Source organism: Pelodiscus sinensis, chromosome 16 (genome assembly GCF_049634645.1).
Source record: "Pelodiscus sinensis isolate JC-2024 chromosome 16, ASM4963464v1, whole genome shotgun sequence".
NCBI classification, from domain to species: Eukaryota; Metazoa; Chordata; order Testudines; family Trionychidae; genus Pelodiscus; species Pelodiscus sinensis.
The window spans coordinates 25,963,961-25,984,314 of record NC_134726.1 but is presented as its reverse complement, the minus strand read 5'-3'; positions in this window follow the sequence as shown (position 1 = coordinate 25,984,314).

The window sequence follows — 20,354 nt, the reverse complement described above, 5'->3', positions numbered from 1 at the left end:
AAAACTGTGTAAGGCTACGTCCAGACTGCAAGCCTCTTTTGAAAGAGACTTTTTCAAAAGATACTTTCAAAAAAGCCTCTTTCGAAAACGAGTGTCTAGACTACAACCAGTTCTTTCGAAAAAGCAAGCCACTTTTTCGAAAGAGAGCACCCAGGCAGTCTGGATGCTCTCTTTCGAAAAAGCACAGTTTGCATTACATAGCGTTTTTTTTTGAAAGAGCGCTTTCGAAAAAAGGCGTTATATTCCTTGTAAAATGAGGTTTACTGTGGTCGAAAAAACTGCCACGTTCTTTCGATTTACTTTTGAAGGAATGCGGCAGCAGTGTAGATGCAGGGGAAGTTGTTTAAAAAAAAAAGGCCACTTTTTTTTTTCTTCAAAAAAAGCCTGCAGTCTAGACACACCCTCATTGTGTCAATTCCTCTAACCTTCTATTTCTTTATTCTCAAAAACAAAGTGCCATCAAGAGGGGGCGGTGTTTCTGGGAGAAATAGAATTTGCTGAAAATAATAAAAATAAGATAATTTTAAAAAATTATTAGTTTCATGTTTGGGGTTTTTGGAACAAATGTCCACTAGGGTTTCAGATAGGATTGTACTTGGGCAGTGTTACAGATCCCATGCTTCTATTTTTAGCACACTAGCTTGGTCACATGTAGTGTGGAACTGTCTATACCTGAGTTGGAAATTACCTCTAGTGTAGCCATACCCTAAGGGTGAAATACACCCCCGTGCAGAATCTTAGCACAAGGCCTATACATATCTGACGTCCTGTTTTGAGTTCTTAAGTGATGCGTAAGCCCTGCTTGGCACACAGACATGTCTCACCCTTTATACATGTAATGTCAGAGGGGCAGGATATTGTAAGTGCAGAGGCAAAACCAAGACATTCTTCGTAAAAAATAACCATTGATTTTATGGTATCACTTTTGTACTGACTTGGGTGTCTGGATGTAAGAGCAGTAGGATGACAATTGTTCGCTGCACATTGATTGCTAACTGCTTTGCAGTGCATGCTTATTATGTATTTCAGCTAATCAAAGAACAGCAGATTCACTGAAGGTCAGTTTTCCCACAATCCCCCTTAAACTCCCAGGCATGCTTTTTTCACAATCATCCTGGAAGTTCTGAGTTTGTCCATTCCCACCCTCTACCCTGAATGCACACACCTGCCCACAAGCTGTCTTGCATGTGGCCACAGCTGCAACAACTCCTGCAGGTCTGAGGTGGGGGCAGGGGCAATGGGTATGCATGTGTATGGGCTTGAGAATCCAACTGTGAAACTTGGAGTAATGGGAGATCATCTGCTTGAGCTCTCCACCTCCGGGGCTTTTCCAAAGCTCCTTGTTGGGAAGTAGGGTTTTATCTGAGGAGTGTGGCTCGCATGACAAACTGACTTTTCCTCTGAAAAAGCTGGCTAGCCACAGCATCAGCATCAGCATCTGCAGCCATCTGTGCATTGCTGGGAAAGCTGAGGATGGTTTATGCTTGGTCTGATTCCAATACCAAAGTGAACATGCTGATGTCTCACAATCTGGATTCAACTTTTTAAAAGATGCAGCACTTTGCAGCATCCTTATAAACGGCAAATGCAAAGCAGAGTATGAATATCTCATGATATTTGCGAGAGTGCCCTAATGGAACTGCACAGGTAATCAATTTTGGCGTCACAAAACTACTCCCCTAGTATTTTTTGTTTTTGTTTTAAGTTAAGACGGCACAATTGATAGTATAAGAATCTAGGAAGTGTTTATATTCTACTCCAACTGGAATCCCAAATAATCCTGTATTTACTTAAGTTTAAATTAAATCTGCAGATTTCTCTGTAAAAACATGAATTTTCATCAAGGAAAAACCCCAGAACACTCGCATTACTCAAGGCAACAGCTCATATTGCAGTCTAGAACATATCCAAACACGGAGCATGCCATTTTGTTACAAATGCCAACAATGCTGAATGAATTGGCAGGTTCTGTGTTTCTACATTATCACTAGTAACTACAGAATTAGCCTAGTGCAGTATTTTTTTACATTTTTCACTTTACTTGCTGTTTTGGTTGAAATTCAAAAGAATCGTCTTTGCAAAAAAATCAAATTTAATTCAATTTAGCGGACTGCACTAACGTTAGTGTTCACAGTTGAGAACAGTTTCCTGTCTTTTGCAAGAATTCACACTTGGGCTTGGAAACTAGTATAGAGGAATGATGAGATACCAATTTTCTTACCACTGCCTGCTGTGACTGGCTGTGGATGTGTATGCTGCTGGCTCTAGGGAAATCAAGCTGAATGCCTTTCAGGGAAGTGGCTACTCCCTATCCTCCTTATACAGAAAATGTATTGTCGTTATTTGAAAGAACTTTTGTATTGCCCTTAGACTACAAGTATGGTGATTGTTCCACTAGAAGACATCATGGTGCTTAGCGGTGAAATTCGACGGATAGTACCGTCCGTGTATGTGTATTTTCTAGATAAATCCTGCACATGGTGACATAGCTTTGCAAAGAGTTGGGTACAATAGCTGCTTTACATTCTTTCATACGTGTGGAATTGATATGTACCGCAGAATGACTGTTCTATTACCATGTGTTTAAGATAATGTGATGATTAGTGAGCTTTCTAGTGGTTTTTCTCTTCTAAGTCATAGTTGTGGTCCAAAGACAAAGTAGCACTGACCTCAAATCAGGCTATGGTCTGATGCTGGCTAAATCCCTCACAAACTCACTAAGACAGAGAGCAAGATGCCACAGATTTACACTTTCCTGGTGTGGTGGTAGGAGGGATTCCTTTGCCCCTTCCCTCTGTAGAACTCCTAGAGAAGTTGCACTGGGGTAAGGATGTGTCCCCATTTGAAAATTATCCGAGTTTTTCCAATATTATACATATCTGTACTATGCCCTCCCTCCCAGTCTGAAATGTGAGCATTGTCTGGTTGTGGCCCAAAATTTAACCTGTGTAACAGTGATGGTAAGTGTGACGGCGTGTTGGGGGTTCCCCGTCTCCTGCACCCCGAGATGTCACAAACAGACTGCACCAGCCAGTGGAATAGAGGAAGTTTATTGCCTCTCCAGGATACAGCACAGCACAGATGTAGTCTGGTCACAGAACTGGGCTAGGATGCCTCAGGCCCCCTTGAGTTGGGGGGAGACTGGGCCCCTAAACTCCAGCTCCTCTCCCTAGGCTGTCTCCTCCATGCTCTCCCACAGTAACCACTAAATTCCCTTGCAGCCCTGCCCCCCAGTCCAGGGCAGCATTCACCTTCCTTTGTTCCTCTCCATGGGGGGTGTCTGGCCACTGGTTCGACAAGTTTGGCCTTATCTCTGCCTAGCGAGATTTTCCCTGCTGGGTCTTGCTCCAGACAGCAGGGGTCACCACAGCCCAGCAAGTACCCCCACTACGTCACAGTAAGTCCATGGCTTCAGGCAAAACTCAGTCTTTATTGTGACCTTCCTCCTCTTGCACACAGCACACAAACCAGGTGCAAGCAACAGGCCATACAGTCAGGAAAAAGGCACGTTGGTCTGGTGTAAAAGTACATGTTGGTAGCCCTGGCTCCTGTGTGGCAAGCTGGTAGGGTTGCCAGATACTTTCACAAAAAATCCTGAACATGGCAGGGAAAAAATTGGTTAGGGGAAAAAAAAAGGGGACCAAACTTGTTGAGCCAAAAAAAAAAAAAATAAGGTTGCTGCACCTTTAAATTCCCACTGCCCCTTCCCCCACCTTCCGTCCAAGAAAGTGTTTGTTTTGGTTTTTTTTACCAGACAGAAGAAACAATTACCGGACTGGCTGGGATAAAACTGGACACTTGGCAACCCTACAAGCTGGCTTGGCTATCTGGTAAAGAGGCATGGCTGCTCTTGTAACCGGCAAAGCTGTAACTTGCTAGCAGCTGCCAGTGCTAGTCAGCAGGAGCAGCATCACTCATATGTCGGGCCCTACCAAATTCACAGCCATGAAAAATACGTCATAGACCGTGAAATCTGGTCTCCCTCCTGAAATCTACACCGCTGTATACTTTTATCCTATATTATACTGATTTCTTGGGGGAGACCAGTGTCAAATTTGGAGTGCCACCCCCAAAAAAGGATTGTGTGTGTGTGGGAGGGTGTCTCAAGGTTATTGTAGTGAGGCTGCAGTATTGTCATCCTTACTTCTGTGCTGCCACTGTGAAATTTCAGATGTAAATATCTGAAATAATGAAATTTACCATTTTAAAGCCACGTTGATGGTGAAATTGACCAAAATGGATAGCAAATTTGGTACCTGTATTACTCCCACTGAGAAGATCAGTTAGATGTACCCATCACACATGGTACTGGCCCCGTGTAGGTCACTACAGTTAAATGACAGGATATGTATCCTGTCCAGGACACATGTCCAGCTAAGCACTGGTCCCTCCCTTGCTTGGGATTTTTAGCTCTAAACCCAGGAGAAATAAAACAGTAGATTATGATCTGAGCAGGGTTTTTTTTTTCATATCAGAGTTTCCATCCATTCTTGAGGAGCATGAGAACTGGCATCACAAAGGCATATTTGTAAGGGCTGACGTGATGCAGTGGAACCTGTATTTGGGTAAACATTGCCCCATCAAAATAGCCATAAAGAAACCGCCTCCTCACTACAGGAAAAGCTGTTGTGCCCCGAGCATATTAAATTGTGTATGCTTTTTCTCAAGGCTAAAGAATTGCAGTAGTGACAGCAGCTGGGGCTGCTGGAACCATGCCACCACATTCAGTGAACTGTGGCCTTGCTGAGGATGAGCTGGGGGAAGGAACGCAGCTGAATGTCTTATTCAGAGACCCATGCGGAAATAATGTGCTAGAATTTGGGATGTGTAGTATGAAAAGTGTTACTGCCCAGTCACCAAGTAGCAAGGGTGTGGCCAGAGTGCAGCGAAGTTGGTCAGTTGACTAATTCACCAAGTTTGATTCTTATTGTGCGGAGGATTTTCGTCCTACTTATAAAGCAGAGGAAGAGGTTTCCTCCTGGTTCCCTGTAGAAAACACTAGTGCTCAGCTGTGGTAGCAGAGCTGTGCTGTGTGAGGTAAGGATTTGGCCCATGGCTACTGGTTCGGCTTGATCCGGCCCAGAGGAAACAAATGCAGAGCACAGGGCACACAAGCAGAAGATTAAAAATAGCAAGCAAGCGGCGTATGCTCCATTCCTTCATGAAGGAGAGCTCTGTTGACAGCCATCCCACCACGGCCGCCTGGAAGCAAGAATGAATCCCAAGAAGGAAGAATGCAATCTCATTAGCGTGATGAGGATCACATTTAAAGAGCCATGTCATTTCAGGCAATTACACTCACTGCCTTCTCTATGCCCCGTCCCTCTGCTGCATACTTGAGGAAAAAGGGAGTCAGGGTACAGAAGGGTTGGTCCTGCCTTCCAGCCAGCTGTTAGGCTACAGCTATCACTTAACCTCACAAGAGCCCACATTTGTGGTAGATCACAGCAACCTTGTGCTCCCTGCCTTGCACACGGATTTGCAGGAGTGCCCCTGTCACTAAACACTCTACATGTCTCCCAGTCTAAAATGGGAAGAGAATCCACAACAGGATCCAAATATCTCTCATCACAACCTCACACAATGTTGGCTCTTTTTGCCTTTTCACTGACATTCAAAGTCAATTGCTTTTTCCTTGGTTGAAAATAGGATCTTCAAGCTTTGATCTCTAGTCCATTATTTTCTTGACTTTCCTGAGCCTAGAAGGCCTCATGTTGGGCACCAGAAGATGACATGTCCATCTCACCTGTGCTGCAATAGCTGTAGGGCTAAGTCTGTTAGGGCACATCTACACAGCAGGGCTAAACTTGAAATAAGCTATGCAACTTGAGCTACGTCAATTGCATAGCTTAAATCAAAATAGTACGCCTACACGGCACTTATTTAGAAAGAGAGCACTCTTCCCCCGACTTCCCTTACTCCTCATACAATGAACTTTACCGAAGTCAGAGTAAGAAGACCATTATTTCGAATTTATTTCGAAATAACGGGCTTGCTGTGTAGATGCGTAATACATTATTTTTGAATAACTGATGTTATTCTGAAATAACGCTGCTGTGTAGACATGCCCTTCAAGAGGTTATTCTGGAATGCGGTGAGCACCTAAAAATTTATTTTTCTCCTGTATTGCAATTTCCCCAGCAGTGGGTCTGAATTGATTGAGAGGGTGGGGGAATCCGATTTATCCTGTACTTTTGAAAAATTAAGAAAAAACAGCATGAAGTTAACCTGAACAAGTTAACCCTGTGAACCCATGGACATTTTAGAATAGATTAACTCATCACTGCATCTTACAAGCAGTAAGCAAAAAGCAAAACAAGTCAAAACAAATTAGAAATTAGTATTTTTATGAGAACATATGGCAAGTGTCTCACTAATGATGAGCTAGTTTTCTTGTCCATGCTGTACAACCAGGAAATAAAAATAAAGATCACACCTCTGAATGCCCATTTGTTTACATTCAGCCATTCCAGCTGTCTGTTCTTCAAAGCAGAGAAGAGGAAATTCCTGGCTGTTCTCCAATGCAAGCAACTTTCTTTTATAGCCTGTGAGGTTAATAACCTTTTGCATGTGAATGATTCCCTATTTGAAATCATTGTGTAGGTATGGATAAAATGATTCAGTGAAATAAAATTCATATTCATCGGCTTTTAAAGCAGATTATCACAGATAAGCCAACTAATCTACAGTGAATCCCTTCTTCAATGATTTAAAAATGTAAACAAATCCAGACACATGTCTATTGTGTATAAATATTTACCGTGGATTATATTAAGATTAACGTTAGGTGATATCTGCAAGAATAGCTTTACTTTGGACATGCTACATTTGGTAATAGAAAAACTACTAAAGGAAAAATGTCTTCAAGAAAACATGAAATTCAGGCAGATTGACTATGCAGTAATAACACAGTAGGTAAAGAGCTTGAAATAGGAAGTTACTCTCCTAAACAGTAAGAGCTCAGATCACTGAATTTGGTATGCACCTTCCTCTTATCCTAATTTAAAGCAAGGTCAGGGTTTGGTTGTACCAGGAGAAGGGGATGAGTGTGGAATGTGAGTGTTTTGCATCAAATGGAAAGGGAGGGGTCTGAGAGGAGGGACAATTATACTGCAGCATGACCATGGGTGGCAGCAAGGAACCAGAGATAGGGTGCGGGATAGCTAAAACCCCATTGGGCCTGTGGTGGTGGTGGTGGGGGGAATAGGGTGGAGAAGGGGTCAGCTATCTACTATATAGTTCAGAGAGTTTGTCTTTGTGTGTGTTTGTTTGTATGTGTGTCCCACAGCTTGGTTACATGCACCTCTCCCCCAGCTGTCCCCGCTGCAGTGACCATGGACAGGTGTGTCTCACCTGGCCCTGATCTTCTCCAGTGACAGAGGGCCGGGGCTGTCCTCTTTCCCCGGGGCATATGGCATACTGAACCTCTCATCCCTAGCTCAAACCCAGAGCAATGATTTACATGAAGAAAAAGAAAACTTATTTGTGTTAAGGACCTGACAATGCTGACTAAATCTGCCAATATTTAATATGTTGGGACATCACCTTTCTAGGACTTTCAGCAAGGCTGTGAGCCTGAGCCTCTCCTAGACAGGACTACTTTTCCTACGAGAGCAGAAAATGTGGAAATCTTTGTAGAGTCGCAGTGCGTTTTTCTGTAAAAGTGGGATTTTCACCGACTTGCCAGCTCTCTAGAGAACTCGATAGTGTATGAGTAAAAAAGACCCTGTAACTGACCCCTCTATATGCCAGTAACTCTACTCTATGAAAGCTCCTGTGTATGCTGTATTCCAAATGCAAAATTGAATTGAAGAGTAAGACAAAAAATCTGTGTGTGAATATGGTGCAGTTCTGTGGAGCAGAGAGTTCAAGGTCAGCAAGTACACTTCTCTTCCTGTCACACATGCTCTGGAGCCAAACCTCATTTCATCTGCAGATCTTGTGGGGCAAGGGGGAAGAGCTGGAGAGGTAGTTGAGTTATGTGAAGGCAGTGAGGTGTCAGGAGCAGAGCTTACACTTCAAAAAACAAAGCGCAAGATGCAGCGTTGGAAGGAACAGAACCTAAGGACAATGCTTCCCAATGTTTGGTAGCAACGTTGCAGTGTGCCTACACCCCGGAGCTTGGAGGAGCATCAGACACTGCTCAGGTGTGGGCCTTTCATCATGGTGGCTTCATCTGAGGAGGACCAGGTAGGCCCATGGAGCACCACCACTTCTACTGTTACTTCCCAAAGAGTGAGGCGGGGCTTATGAAACTTTGGGTTGTTACATGGTAGATGTTGGGTCTATTAGGTTATCAGGGGAATGCCTAATTACAATGAAAATAACTGATAGAAACCTAGGAAAAAAGAAACCATCTTTTTTCAAACAATCCCTTCCCACCCAGAGTATAATTATCACCATTTCATAATCGTGCTGATGAGGCAATCTGTTTAAAATAAGAGATTTCTAGAATCTTCTCAGACACACTCATTTGCTAAATGACTTCTGATGTGGTTTCTGTTCTCTTATTTTAGATTACGTTATAGGAATCTAAGTTAAAGAGACAATGATTCACGTTTAGCTCATCCGGCCAACATCTGATATGTGTTGTCCACTCGAGGGCAAAGGAGGAAAGGATATTGTTACCGTCTATGTTGTGTTAATGCTGCAAGCTTGAAATGCTTGCTGGTGATTTATCATTGCAATCAAATTACTGCTATGCAGAAAAGAAACGGGTTGGGTTTTGTAGCAGCTCTAGTTATCAGACGACCAACATTTGTAAGGTTGGCAATTTATCTTAATTTATACAATTTAATGTTGATATTTGAAGTACTGTAATGCCCAGGTGCTTCAACCCAGTGTTTTAGGGGTTGTACAAACACATCCAAAAACATGGCCTCCACTAAGTCTTATGATATTTGATGATAATAGTGTATTATGGACCCAGGCATGTTTAGTTTTTTGACCAACAAAAGGTTTATCCTTACATGTTTGTGGTCTGGCCTAAAATTACCAGGTGTAGCTTCCATGCTGGAAAATGAGGCTTATACACCCACTGACTTCAGTGGGAGTTTTACCTGAGAAAGGGTTGCAGGATCAGGCCCTTTGACTGTGACAGAAAAAAAAATCAATGTACTCCCCATTTCACCTATGGTTGACTCTTCCAAAAGGCTGTCTGTATCTGAAGAATCTAAATCAAACATGGGGTAGTGGTGGTCTCAAAAACCTCCTTGGCAAAACTAAACACAGCATTGCCCTTTGATGTGGTTTGTTGGCTGCCCTCTCTCTCAAGATGAAACCTTTTGTGTGTGAGTGAGGGAGGGAGGGGGCGGGAGAAGAGGAAAATCCTACTCTAGGCATGAGTAACTGTTACCCCAGCAGATGCTAGCTGGAGTGCCAATTACATGGTGCATAGTCTAGTTTCAGAAGGATAAAAAAGTAAAAGCACTGAAAACCTTCTCTAGTATAGTTTTAGAAAATGTGATATTCCCTTACAGTGGGAAATTTGGGGTGTGATTTTCCAAAGCAGTCACGATTGACCTAATTCAGCCCTTATTGAAGTCAATGGTACGACTTCCAGTGAGACCAGAGTTAGGCTCCAAAAATCTGACCTTTAACTTTTGTCATACAATGAACAAAACACAATGAACACAATGGCTCAATAGGTTGGGTTGGTTTTTTTTCACAGCTCTGCTCATACATTTTGACTAAACATAAAAAGATAATTAACCCTCCCTCACTCTATTTTCCCCAAAGCTTATGATGGAGCTGATGTGGGATGATGCTAACCATTTACTTTGTATTTGTTAACTCTGTGAGTGACTCAGAGTCACTATGGTTTTCTATAGCGTATAGGTATTGGATGGCATCTCTTTAAGTCTTTCCGGAGCCCTCTTGTGCACCACCTTGTTTTCATGGCTGAAGCCACCAGAACCCAACAGATTAGTTGTGAATATAAAGAGGTAGGTCACGTATATTTGCACATAGGTCAGGGTGGGCAATAAGTGGCATGTGGGCCGGACACAATTTGCTGGGGTCAGCCCTCTTTATATACCTGCATGTTCACAGGTACAGCTGCTTGCAGCTCCTGTTGGCTGCTGATTGCCTTTCCCAGCCAATGGGAGCTGCGGGAAATAGTGTACTGGTCTGCACTACTTCCTATAGCTCCCGCTGGTTGGGAACAGTGATCCACGGCCAATGGGTGCATCAAGCTGCCATCCCTGTGGACATGCAGGTAAGTAAGGTGCCAGTAGCCCATCAGGGACTGGCTAACCCTGGTGAACCATGTCCAGGTCACAGGCCACTTATTGTCCACTCCAATATAGATCTGTGACGGGGCAACCCAATCCCGCACTAGCCAAGGGGACAGCAAACTGGCCTGGTGGGCTGGGAAGGCCCCTCCCCCACAGCAGTGCTGGGCATGCTCCAACTGCGGGCCAGGTATAAAGGCCAGGGAGACAGCTCAGTCGGGGCTGACCTCCGGAGGGGAAGGAGCTCCTGCCCGAGCACTGGAGTAGTTACCGCTGCTGCCTGAGCCAGAGCTGCAGGCTACAGCCACCATGCTGATCTCTGCTGCCCCGCTGCCCACAGCTTACAGCCACCCTAGCCGCCGTCGCCACACCAGCTGCTGCCATGCCAATGGCTGCTACCACCCCGACACCACAGTTGCACCAGACGACGGACCAGACGTCGCTGCTGTGCTTGCCAGTACCGCTACCACAGCGACAGGTGGGGCCTACGCCGGTCAGGGGGATGGGTAGGAAGCAGCCCAGGGCAGGGAGCAGGAGGAACCATGGCGAGCTTCGCGCATTTCGGGGAGCACTCCCCACCAAGCCAGTGGTGGGAACCACCCCCCACTGATAGGGGCCTGGGCTGGGGCCCAGTGGAGAGGGAGGGCCCGGCCTCCGCTACCTCTTTTTCCCAGCTCCCGGACTAGGAGCTGATCCTGAGAGACTAGGCTGCAGGGCCTGTTTGTGAGAGACTAGGCCTCAGGGCTAGATTGCGAGAGGCTAGGACTCGGGGTCTGACGGGGAGTGACCCCGTTGGGGGGATTGTGGGGCTAGACACCCCGCCACAACTGGTGGAGAATGCAAATAACTCCCAAATGGTCACCACCCCCTGGTAAATAGGGGGAAGATTTGTGGGGGCTACTTGGAGGGGGGGGGAAGAGAGTGAGAAGAGAGAGAAGGGTGTAGAGATTTTCAATTTTTGTGATTCCTGTTCAGGCAGGCCAGTCCCCTACCCAAAGGGAGAGGACCAGGAACCTCCCAGGCCGATGTCATGGACCCAGGCAAGCTCTGTGATGGGCTGATAGATCACCCGCAAATGCAGACGGCCGCACAGCCGCCGCTACAAATCTACCACCAGCGGCTGAAGCGGGCACAGGACACTCCAGGGGCCTGGCACCAGGTGGTGACCCAGAGAATTTGGGAGCAGTGTTGGTAGTGGTTAGGGTCAGAGAAGAGGTTGGCAACTTAGGTTGCCAAGCTGGTGGCCCTAGGGCGGTTCCTCCAAGTCTTGCCTCCAGGAGGAAGGAAGTGGGTCCAACGTCATCGACCTTGCACAAGCTGGGTCCTCATGGATAGTTATATGGTGATGGGGGAAGCCCCGAATGCTGAGCTGAGATGGTGCACCACAGCAATGATGAGAAAGGAGCAAGGGTGTGATGCTCCCCATATCCCCAGAGGGGGACCAGTTATGCCAAAGTGAACAGCCTGACGTGGCAAGGGCAGCCCAGGCAGGGGGCCGAGATGGGGAATCCCCAAGAGAGGGGAGGTGGAGCCACCCTGGGAGAGGCAGCCTCACCCCCGTAAGGTAACTGTGGCAGGGCCAAACCCTATGTGGGGGTACAAGGGCGGCCAGGAGGTTCATTTAAAGTGCGGGTGCCCATTTGGGGATTGCGGCTACAGACAGGTACTGGTGGCGGGAGTGCAAGTGCAAAAGAGCAACCAAGCAAAAATAGAGGTTTGTATTAGGGTGAATGGCCAGGAGACAATAGTCCTAGTGGACTCGGGTTGCAGGCAGACCCTGATTCGGAAGAGACTAATCCCCAGGCCAGTCCGGTGGGGTGCACCAATACAACTGCAATGCATCCATGGGGATGTGAGGTCATACCCCACAACCTGGATGAAGCTGGCGATAGGTCAGCATGAGGACCACCGGACTGTGGTAGTGACCCAAGATCTGGCATACGTATACCCCGTGGTGTTGGGCCGGGATTGGCCTTATTTCACAAGTCTCTTGCAGGATGGGAACCTGACAGGTGTGAGGGGAAAGGCCCAACCAGGGAGAAGGAAATTCAGGGGCCTCAAGGGAGAGGGACCGGCCCCTCATGGTCACTCTGAGCATATAGCCCCAATAGGCAGGCATAGACCTAGATGGAGACTTTCGCGAAGAGCAGAGGAACGACCCATCCCTCAGCTGGGCCTGGGACCAGGCGGAAACCCCGGATCAGGGAGAGCCATGATTGGTGGTTAGAGCACAGGGGCCTCGGTTAGAAATCTGCAATGACCTCTTGTATTGTCTGGTCCTGGACCCACAGATCCAGGTCGACATCTGTCAGCTGTTGGTGCCCCGATGATTCCAGTGGCCGTTACTTCTGCTGGGCCACACCATCCCATGGGCCGGGTACCTGGGCTGGGAAAAGACGCTACATAGGGTGGCCCAGTAATTCTTTTGGCCCGAGATACACCGGGAGGTACCTGACTATTGCGCCTCATGCCCAGAATGCCAAAAAATGGGCCCAGGTGGGGTCCCACGGGCAGCTTTAGTGCCGCTCCCGGTGGTAGGGACCCCGTTTGAATGTATAGGTTTGGATCTAGTAGGCCCGCTGGAAAGAAGCATGAGTGGGAATAAATACATTCTTGTAATCATGGACTATGCTACCCGTTACCCAGAGGCGGTTCCACTGCGGGTGACGACGGTCAGAGCGATTGCGGACGAGCTGCTGAAGGTGTTCACAAGGGACCAGCTCCTGAAGGAGATTCTAACCGACCAAGGGACAAATGTTATGTCAAAGCTCATGGTTGAGTTGTGCTGCCTATTGAATATACGTACACTAAAGACTGTGGTGTACCACACACAGACTGATGGGCTGGTTGAGCATTTTAACAGAATCCTAAAGACCATCCTACGCAAATTCGTGGATGACGATCCCCTTCTATGGGACAAGTGGCTGCCGGCGCTTCTTTTCGCAGTGAGAGAGGTACCTCAGTCCTCTACGGGGTTTTCACCCTTCGAGTTGTTATACGGACGCCGGCCAAGGGGAATCCTGGACCGGATAAGGGAGACATGGGAAGAACAAGAGACCCCTGCTCAGGGGTAGGTCTACTATGTGATCCACCTGAGGGAGAAGCTGGAAGAACTGGGACGATTAGCCCAAGCGAACTTGCCGAAGGCCCAGGGGGAACAGGCCTGGCAATACAACAAAGGGGCAAGGGCACGAACCTTCCAACCGGGTGATCGGGTGTTGCTCCTGCTTCCTTCCTCTGAGTCCAAGCAGCTAGCAAAATGGCAGAGACCGTTTGAGGTGACCAGAAAGTGGGCCCCGTGGATTACGAGGTGCAACTCCCGGGGCGGCATAAGGAGACCCGCATATACCACACAAACCTGTTAAAGGCCTGGAAGGAGCGAGATGCCATGCTGATAGCCTCTTATGCCCCAGAGGCAAAGCTTGGGCCACAAGTCAGCTCCCCAGGAGAATGCCCGCTAGTAGACCTCGGGGCAGACCTGGATAAGGCACAACGGCAACAAGTACAAAGCCTGATCACTCAATTCCCTCACTTCCTGTCGGGTCAGCCAGGGAGAACCCCATTGGCAAGTCACCACATTGCCACCCTCACTGGCCAGAAAGTGCGGAACAATCATCGGCCCCTACCCCGGAAGATGTGGGACACCATGCGTCGAGAGCTGAAGGAAATAATGGATGTTGCGGTTATCGAAGAGTCCAGAAGTGAGTGGAGGAGTCCCACCATGTTGGTTCCCAAGCCTGACAGGTTGGTGCGGTTTTGTGTCAATTTCCGAAAAATCAATGCCATATCGCGGTTTGACGCTTATCCAATGCCCCGGGTGGACAAATTGCTTAAGCAACTAGGAAAGACTGAGTACATTTCCATGCTAGATCTCAAGAAGGGATATTGACAAATCCCCTTGACCCACACCGCAAAAGAGAAAACAATGTTCCCAACCCCCTTTGGGTTGTACCAGTTCACAATTATGCCATTCAGTCTGCATCGAGCCATTGCTTCGTTCCAGTGCCTGATCAACCAAGTCCTGAGCCTGCATAACAGATATGCGGCTGCCTACATTGACAACATCGTTGTGTATAGCAGGAACTGGGAGGAGTGCCTTCAACATCGAGAAAAGATGCAAGAGGCCCTGGAAGAAGCTAAGTTGACAGCGAACCCAGCCAAGTGCCACCTAGGCAAATGAGGTGACATATCTAGGGTACACCATGGGAAAAGGGAGAGTAAAGCTGATAGTAGACAAGGTGCAGGCCATCTGAGACCATCCCACTCCGACTACAAAGAGGCAGGTGAGGCAGTTTTTAGGGCTGGTGAGGTATTACCGCAGATTCGTGCCCAACTTTTCTACCCTAGCAGCCCCCTTGATGGATCTGACCAAGAACCAACGACCTCAGAAGGTGGAATGGTCTGTGGAGTGTGAAGAGGCCTTCCTGACCCTGTGACACCGGTTGCACCAAGAACCAGTCTTGGCTCAGCCTGACTTTACAAGGCCGTTCATCCTCCAGACCGATGCCTCAGAGATAGGACTGGGAGTGGTGTTGTCCCAAGAAATGGATGGAGAGGAGCACCCGATTCTCTACCTCAGCTGTAAGTTATATCCCTGAGGGTATGTCTACACTACCCCCCTAGTTCGAACTAGGGGGGTAATGTATGCATACCGAACTTGCTAATGAAGCCCAGGATTTGAATTTCCCGGGCTTCATTAGTATAAAGCCGGCGCCGCCATTTTTAAAAGCCGGCTAGTGCGAACCCCATGCTGCGCGGCTACATGCGGCACGGGCTAGATAGTTCGGACTAGCAAGCTATTCCGAACTATCTGTACGCCTCGTGACAAATCCCGGGCTTCATTAGCAAGTTCGGTATGCATACATTACCCCCCTAGTTCGAACTAGGGGGGGTAGTGTAGACATACCCTGAGAAACCAGGTACTCGACAATTGAACGGGAGGCCTTGGCAGTAAAATGGGCCAGTGAAGCCCTTTAGTATTACCTGCTAGGTGGTTCTTTTACCTTAGTTACTGATCATGCCCCGCTCAGGTGGCTATAAACCATGAAAGACACCAATGCCCAAATAATGCACTGGTACTTGTTGCTGCAGCCTTACTCCTTTCGGTGGTCCATCGGCCAGGGAGGGCACATGCGAATGCAGATTTCTTCTCCCGCAGTGGCCCGGGGGAGGGAGAGGAAGAACCCACTGGGGAAACCCTCTTGGGGGGTGGAGCGACCCAACCCCACACTAGCCAAGGGGAGAGCAAACTGACCTGCTGGGCTGGGAAGGCCCCTCCCCCACAGCAGTGCTGGGCATGCTCCAACTGCGGGCCAGGTATAAAGACCAGGGAGACAGCTCAGTCGGGGCTGACCTCCGGAGGGGAAGGAGCTCCTGCCCGAGCACTGGAGCAGCTGCTGCTGCCGCCTGAGCCAGAGCCAGAGCCAGAGCCAGAGCCAGAGCCAGAGCCAGAGCCAGAGCTGCAGGCCCAGCCAATGCCGCAGCTACAGCCACTGTACCAGTTTCTGCCGCCCCGCCGCCCACAGCTTACGGCCACCCTAGCCACCGTCGCCACGCCAGCTGCCACGATGCCAATGGCTGCCACCACCCCCGACACCACTGTTGCACCAGCCACCGGACCGGATGCCATGCCACCTGCCAACGCTGCTACCTCAGCAAGACCTGCATATATAGGTGGGGCCTACGCCGGCCAGGGGGACTGGGTAGGAAGCAGCCCAGGGCAGGGAGCAGGAGGAGCCCCAGTGGGTTTGGCACATTTTGGGGAGAACTCCCTGCCGAGCCAGTGGTGGGAACCACCCATCACTGATAGGGGTCTGGACTGGGGCCTGGTGGAGAGGGAGGGCCCGGGCCTCCCTACCCCTTTTTCCCAGCTCCTGGACTAGGAGAGGATCATGAGAGACTAGGCTGCAGGGCCTGTTTGTGAGAGAGTAGGCCTCGGGGCCTGTGTGCAAGGGACTAGGCCGCAGGGCCAGATTGCAAGAGGCTAGGACTCGGGATCTGATGGGGAGTGACCCCGTTGGGGGGATTGCGGGGGTAGACACCCTGCCACAAGGTCATAAACACAATTCTTTGATACTCAACTGTGTCATCAGCTTCTTAATGTTGTGCAGCAAATAAAGACACAACAATGAGGATGAGATACTACCCAATACAGTACAATTACAGGCGTTTGCATTTTGTAAGGCTATCAACTCTGGGTAAGCAACAATATTCAGGATAAAAATTAAACCAAGGAGAACGTGTCCAGCTAATGAGAAGATCTCCAGACAGCCCTTTTGGCAAGTTCTAGCAGTGTGTTCGTTAGATAACTCAATGTGTGTTCAAGATTTATTGTCTTTTCCCACCTTATTGCCAAGTTGAATGTTTCAATTATCTTTTTATGTCTGGCATTTCCCTAATACGCAGTGTTACACTGTTGCTCCTATTCCTGCAGAGACAGAAAGGGCCTTGTTTTTCAAACATTACACACACACACACTGAATGGCTAGGGGAATATTGCAAAGCTTATGTGGCCCGCCTTCCTGATTTTAAAGGTTACTAATCGACCTCTATCTCATCACCTTACCCCATCAATCTAGTTAATGGCTCTATCCTTTTGCACTTCAGAAATATGTCCAGCTTCCTCGGCACTGAACTCATGATTTTACTGCTGACCTTAGCAGTTAATTCCCTTATTTCATTCATCTTGAGCTTCAGGCTAATCTGTGCCCTACCTTGATTCTATGGGGCCAAATTCAGCCTTGGAGTGACTCCATTGTTTTCAAAGCAGTTACACCAGCATTGAATTATTAGTCCATAATTTCTGCTTTTTTTTTTTTTTTTTTTTTTTTTTTTTTTTTTTTAAATCCATTAGGCTCTCAAATAGCATACTGGCATTAAGTGATTCTTTTCAAGACTTCAAACTCTACCAACACTTACTCTTAAACCAGTGGTTTTTAACCTTTTTCCATTTGCAGATGACTAAAAGTTTCCAATGGAGGTATGGACTCCTTTGGAAATTCAACAAGTCATTCTCAGACCCCTATTATAGAGGTCTTAGACTGAAAACTGACCAAACAGAAGTCAACTATAAATGAACTGTGAGCTTCTATGGTACCAAGAACAAGTCTGGTTTTTGGCCTTTTTGGGGTTGGGTGTATTCACATACTTCCGACTGATTAGAAAAATAGAATGCCTTTTTTGGGGTCTGACTCTTAATTTTTATCATCACTATTTGTGGACCTCTTATGAACTTTACACAGGACTTGTGTCAAAGTCTTGACTGACCCCAGTGCGAGCCACATGTATAAACTTTGGATATAACCAAGGAGGTAGAATTCTGTAAGCAGCTTTGTAACAATACATGGTAGCCAAAAGCTTTTGCCTTAACATTAAAAACATTGTATATTTACTCCCAATGACTTTTTCTGCTGACTGGCAGATGGGTAATTGAGATTTCTTTCTGCTGAACAGTGTGTGCCTCATGCTGCTGTTAAATTCATTTTTAACACAGTATTTTTGATTATTTCCTATTCACTTGATACGTTACCAAAATAGATCCAGCCTTCCCCTGTTTTAGCCTCTGCTAAAACCTTCAGACCAATCTTCTCCTATAACAAACAGTATGTGGAATTGGCTAAAAAAGAAAAACAACTTTCCTTTTTCCTTAAGAAAAGAAAAAGCACTTCAAAAACTCTGCTAAACCACTGCTGTTCAGAGGGCTCTATCCTAACTGAGATCTGCAGTGTCCCTTTAACCATTGCTTTTCCATGCCTTGTATTAATCAATTAATCCTCCAAAAATAGCTGCAGAAAGAGGAAGCTACCGGGAAGGCTGATTACAGCAATACACATGACATAATTTATGTTGATCTTTCAGAAAGACTTGTCTGGAGCCTGCAACTGGAAGTCTGAACTTTAAAGATTCAGGGGAGGACATGGAAGTGATAAAATATATAGTTTAATATAGAAAACCTAGCATGAGAGATCAGTTAGCTGACTGGAGGGAGGGTGGGAAACAGGGGTCAGTATGAAAGTCTTTACCTTTTTTGCATTTGGAATAAATGACTCACAGAAAGAGAGTGAGCAAATAAACAAGCGGAACTTGCAAATGTTGATGCCATTATATCAAATAAGGACAAATGCAAATGTACATGCATGGTTTTACACACACACAAACATATATATAATGGCAAACCAGAGGGAGATTATAACAGGGTATACTGGCCCTTTAAACCCAGAGGGGTAACTGTCAGGGACTGGGCTACCCCATTCCAGATGTTTTGCAGCAGAGAGAGAATCGGGGATAGGCAGAGGCAGATACTGAGAGAGAGGAAGCAGTCTGAGTGTCTGGAAACCCACATGCTCGTGATCCCTGTTGGCGCCTTGTGGTATAAGGTGGGGGTAGGGCTCCTTTTCTCAGCCAATAGGAAAGGTCTGGGAAAGATGGCTACATGCAATGTGCTTCTTCCCTCCAAATGGGGAGATACTGTTTTCCTGCTAATCTCTCCCTGGCCAGAGAAAAAGACTGAGTTGTTTTGACTCTGCCTCCAAGCTGTGGAGGAGTGTCGGGAAAACTGTCCAACACTGATGCGTAGGGAGAGAATGTTTTGTAGTGAATGTTTTTCCAAATTTCATGTCTCTGAGCAGCTTTGTGGCCAGTGTGGATGGAAGCAGTTGAAAGGGCTGGCTCTGGTTCTCAGCCTGCTACATATCGATAAACCAATCACAACTCCTAACGGTGCAATAACACCATCCGATGCACGCTGTTATCCCATTATGTACAGCATGAAAAGACTGAAAGGACAGACAAAAGCGTAGTAAATGCCTTGCTTGCTGCATGCACAGCAGTGCTATTAACATTAAAGGCTGTTGTGTGGGCATCAAGAGAGTGCACTCCTGAGTGAGGACAAAGGAGATGAAATGGAACTGAAGCGGGAGTTGTGTAGGCTCCTGAAGAGAACAGCCTAACTAGCCAATTAAACAACCTGTCTGACTTGGTGCCTTCTTTGGGCCTGGGAGTTTTGTCGCCATGAGGATCACAGGAAATGGCCTTGAGCTGGTTGACAGAGCATGTGTGGAAGTTTCTAGCAAAGCCTCCAAATGACTCTGGGAGCAGGTTTGGCCTGGTGAACTCACACTCCAGCCTTCCTCATCATGAGGGAAGGGTATGAGGGGAAGTCTTTATAAGAGGGAAACAAGAGAAATTAAAATTGGGGATGAGAAGATTCAGTGGACATGACTTGCCCTCTCAGGGTACGTCTACACTACAACGTTAATTCGAACTAACTTAGTTCGAATTAGTTAATTTGAACTAAGCTAATTCGAACTAACGGATCCAGACTAAAAAACTAGTTCGAATTAGCGTTTTTCTAATTCGAACTAGCATGTCCACATTAAGTGAACCCTGAACCGGGCTTAAGGATGGCCGGAAGCAGTGCCGGCAGGGCATCAGATGAGGACTTAGAGCGTGGAGCTGCTTTCTCAGGCTAGCCGAGGGCTGTGCTTAAAGGGACCCGACCCCCCACCCCGGACAGACAGTTCTCAGGGGTGCCCCGCTTGCAATGAAGTCCTGGCTTGGATTGCCCAGAGTACCTACACTGAGCACATCACACCACTCGGCCATCAGCCCGGCTGCACTTGCCGCAGGCTGCCATCTGGGGAGAGGGGGCAATTGGGGGGGCTGCAGGAGAGCTTCCACCCCCAGAAGCCCGCAGAGCCAGCCCAGTCCTCCCCATCGGGGGCTCGTGCCCCATTCCTCCCTCACCTCCTTCCATTTACCCTTCCCTAGCCCCTCTTCTTGATGTACAAAATAAAGATAACGTGTCTTCCAAAATGGAATCTGTCTTTATTGAACAAAACTGGGGGAGACTGGGAAAAGGAGGTGGGAGAGGGGAAGAGAGAGGCTGGGAGAGGGGAGGGCAACTAAAATGATCAGGGGTTGGGAACAGGTCCCATATGAAGAGAGGCTAAAGAGACTGGGACTTTTCAGCTTAGAAAAGAGGAGACGGAGGGGGGACAGGATAGAGGTCTCTAAAAGCATGAGTGGGGTGGAGAGGGTGCATACAGAAAAGTTCTTCATTAGTTCCCATAAAGAAGGACTAGAGGACACCAAAGGAAAGGAATGGGTAGCAGGCTTCAAACT